The following is a 4,065-nucleotide window of genomic DNA, read 5'->3' as shown; positions in this document are numbered from 1 at the left end:
ACAGACTGACTTCGCCGACAGATTGACGGCCGCGTGGGCGCCTCACCACCATGGTCGCGTAGCCTCCTCAGGCGCCGGCCGCGCTGGACCCCTCGCTCGTCTTCTTCGTCGCCGATGCCGCCGCCATGGCGACACAAAGGGGAGGGCGCGAGCTGCGCGCGGGCGGCTGCAGGCCCCGCCCCTAACGGCCGCCCAAGGCTCCGGCACTAGCCTCACAGGGGCGGGGGCAATGGGGGACGCGGCGGAGCGTCTCATTGGCTCCACCCTTGGCCTTAGGACGACGCCCCGCCCACCTGGCGGATTTTCATTGGCTTGGGTCTCATTTCTGGCTCGGTCTCTCCGGTCCCGCCCCGCGAAGTTTGACAGCGCCACGCCTATGCCTGCTTTTCATTGGCCGTCATTCCCCTCCTGAGACACACCCTCAGGTTCTTTATGCTTTGCTTCTAACATTTGTAACACTAAGCTGTGGACCCCTCCCTTAGTCCACTGTCAGTGACCGCTCCTCTGCCACTTTCAACTGGCTTCTCCCATGGCCTCAAGCTTTTCTCCATCCCCTAAGCAGCTCTTCAAAGTCTCGATCCTCTGACCCCACTTTGTCAGTCCTTGACCCCTCCCCTGCCCACAGAATACTAACAACATTGGCCTCTGGATGTTTTTCACTGGCTCAGATGCCCTGCCTGGGACATAAGCCTAGGCAATCTGCGACTTAGCCTCCCGCTACTCACTGGACATTTTCCTTGCCTCCTCCTCTACTGCTTCTTACAGGCTGGCCTCCAGCCTTGACTCCTTTTTCCTAGGAATAAATTTAGCCTGCGTGCCTGAACATGACCACGCCTCCCATAAAGCCAGTCCCAATTGTTCCCGCTGTTGACTGAGGCTCAGAAAACACTCTGTAGGGACTTCCCTGGTGGCTCAGTGGTTAAAGATCCGCCTACCAATGCAGGGGATACGGGTTCGAGCCCTGGTACGGGAAGATCCCACATGCCGTGGAGCAAGTAAGCCCGTGTGCCACAACTACTGAGCTTGCTCTCTACAGCCCGCAAGCCACAACTACTAAGCCTGCATGCCACAACTACTGAAGCCTGCACACCTAGAGCCTGTGCTCTACAAGAGAAGCCACTGCAATGAGAAGCCTGCGCACCGCAACCAGGAGTAACCCCCGCTTGCCACAACTAGAGAAAGCCTGTGCGCAGCAACAAAGACCCAACACAGCCAAAAATAAATAATAAATAAATTACAAATAAATAAATACAGCTCTCTGGTCCCTGGACCAGGTATGTACATTTAAAAAAAAAGAAAGAAAGAAAAAGAAAACACTCTGTAACAATGCCCTTTTCAAGAGAATTTGCCATTGGTCATGCCCTCAACAAGGCCCTCGAAGGTACATCCTTGATCCACCCATTCATTCATTCAAAAACTCTGATCGCTTAATTTGTGGATATATCGGTAACCAAAACAGGGGAAAATATAACCTGCCCACATGGAGCTCAAAAGCTAGTGGGAAAAGACAGTTTACAAAATAAGAATTTTAAAATATAGAATATTAGAAAGCGATAAGTTCTATGGATAAAATTTAAGCCAAGATTGGGGAAAGGGAGTGCTTGACTGGGGGGTAAATTTACAGCTACTTATTTCAGTTTATTGAACTTGCTGACCTCACTTCCATAACAGGGATTTCCCACATGAATTTCCCTCTGCCCGGAGTATTCTCTGCGCGTCACCCCCACCCCCACCCCCGCCATTAAAACACGACTGCAAATTCTTTCACAGTCCTCTCATGAAAAGGTAGAGTCTATCTCCATCTGGGCAGGATTGTGACAACTTCAACCAATAGAGAATAGGAATGAATAGAAATTGACACTATGTGATTTCCAAGGCTATGTAGTAAAAGGCAAAGGCATTCTTCATCCACTGGAATGACTAGCTCTGGAGCCTTGAGGCATCATGTGAGAAGTGCAACTCTGCCGAGGTAGTCGTGCTCTGAGGAAGCATGAACCACATGGAGAGACCTTGTATAGGCACTACAGTCCGTAGTTCCAGCTTAAAGTCATCTGAGCCCTGATGTCAGACTTGGGAGTGAAGAAGCTCCAGAGATTCCGCCCCCAGCTGTCAAGCCACCTTTGTCTTCCCAGCTGAACCCCTAGAGATCATGGAGCAGAGACAAACTGTCCCCAACTGTGCCCCGTCCAAATTTCTGACTCACAGAATCCATGAGCATAATAAAATGATTGTTTTATGCCACTAAGTTTTGGGGTGGCTTATAACCCAGAAATAGCAATTAGGCTGGCCCTTTGTTAGTTATTAATTCCTACCTGTCTCAGCTCAAATATAACTTCCTCAGGAAAATTTCTAGGTCCCACTCACCCCCCAAGATCAGATTCTGCTACTATAAACATCTTTTTTTCTCCTTATATCTAAGCAGCTATTTCCTTCTTTTGATTTTATTTAAATGTATGGTTTGTTCAAAAAGACTGAAAACAAGTATTTACCATGTCTGTGACATACAGAGCTACTTTTTACAGAAATCTATCCTATCTTCTCTTTTTTTGCAAATACAAATATCAAAATAATCCTGATCATATATTCTCCAACATTTTATTATAAAAATTTTCTAACATACAGCAAAGCTGAACAATTTTATACCCACCACTTAGATCCTACCATTAGCATTTTACTATATTTGCTTTATCTCACATCTACCTATTACTCTATTCATCTATTAATCTAATTTTTGGATGCATTTCAAAATAAATTAAAGACATTGCATACTGTCTCCTAAATATTTCAGCATGCATATCCTTCATTGGAGTTCAATATTTATTTTTCTTTTGAGGTAAACCTTACATACCATGCAATTCATAAATTTCACTGAATTTTGACACCTTTGTAGTCAAAATCCTTATCCAGGATGGCAACTGGACTTTTTATATGGCATCCCAAGGCTCCAAAAGGAGGGGGACGGGGAGAGATGGAGAGAGAAGAGAGACTGGGAGAAAAACAGGTGGAAATTATATCATCTTTTCTAATCCAATTTAGAAAGTTAAAGTAATATCACTTCCTCTGCATTTTATTTGTGGAGGCAGTCACAAAGTTCAACCCAGTTTCAAGAAGGGACATAGACTCTACTTTTTTGATGGGAAATGTGTCAAAGTATTCACAGATAAAACAATAGGTTTTTCACAATAGTCCGGACAGGTGACGATAGCCTAGACTGGGGTGGGGCAGTGGAGTGGGGAGAAAGGCAGGGTTAAATTCTGGAGAGATTTTAAAGGTAGAGATGATAGAACTTGCCCGTCAACTGACTGTGGGTGTGAGGGAACGAGAGGAGTCAATGACAGCTGTGAGGCTTCTGACCTGAGCAAGTAGAAGGATGGAGCTGAGAGCCAGGGAGGAGCAGGTTTAGGGGGAAGATTAAGATCTGTGGAGTTTGAGACATCTCTTAGACCTTTTTGTGTGGATGATGAGCAAGTAGCAGGGTACAAGAACCTGAGGTTCTAGGCTGAAGATAGAAATTTGTGGACTATCAGAAAAGAGATGGGGTTTAGAGCCCATGATGCCAGATGAGAGCACCTGGGATTGACTGTAGATAGAAAAGTCAAGGCCAGGGCCCTGGGACACACTAAAGTGACAGGTGTGAGGCACAATGAGGAGGCACAACCAGAGAGGTGAGGAGAGGGCTGGGGTTCTGGAAGCCAGGAAAAGAAGTGCTTCAAGGAGGGGGTGGGGATCAGAGCACCAAATGCTGCTGCTGGGTCAAGCAGGATGTGGACTGAGGCCTGACCATTGTCCAACGCTCTGATGACTCTACAAGCTTCATACCCAGAGGACAGTTCCTTTGGTCTCATCAGAGACAAGAGGATACATTCCTGAGTTGAAGGTCAGATAAGGTGAGTCCCAGTCTTGCCCGGAACCCCTCTCCTGCTCTCATAGAGGATGAAACCAGAAGAGACTTTGCTTCAGTGGTCAGAAACTTTTTTTGGGGGGAGGCGGGGCATGGGAGCTATTTCCCTAAATTAGCATGACCCTTGGACTTTCCAAAACAACTTCTTTCTCAGAGACAACCAG

This window comes from Neophocaena asiaeorientalis, unplaced genomic scaffold (assembly GCF_003031525.2).
Source record: "Neophocaena asiaeorientalis asiaeorientalis breed wild unplaced genomic scaffold, Neophocaena_asiaeorientalis_V1.1 scaffold280, whole genome shotgun sequence".
NCBI classification, from domain to species: Eukaryota; Metazoa; Chordata; class Mammalia; order Artiodactyla; family Phocoenidae; genus Neophocaena; species Neophocaena asiaeorientalis.
Note: the sequence above shows the minus strand (reverse complement) of the source record.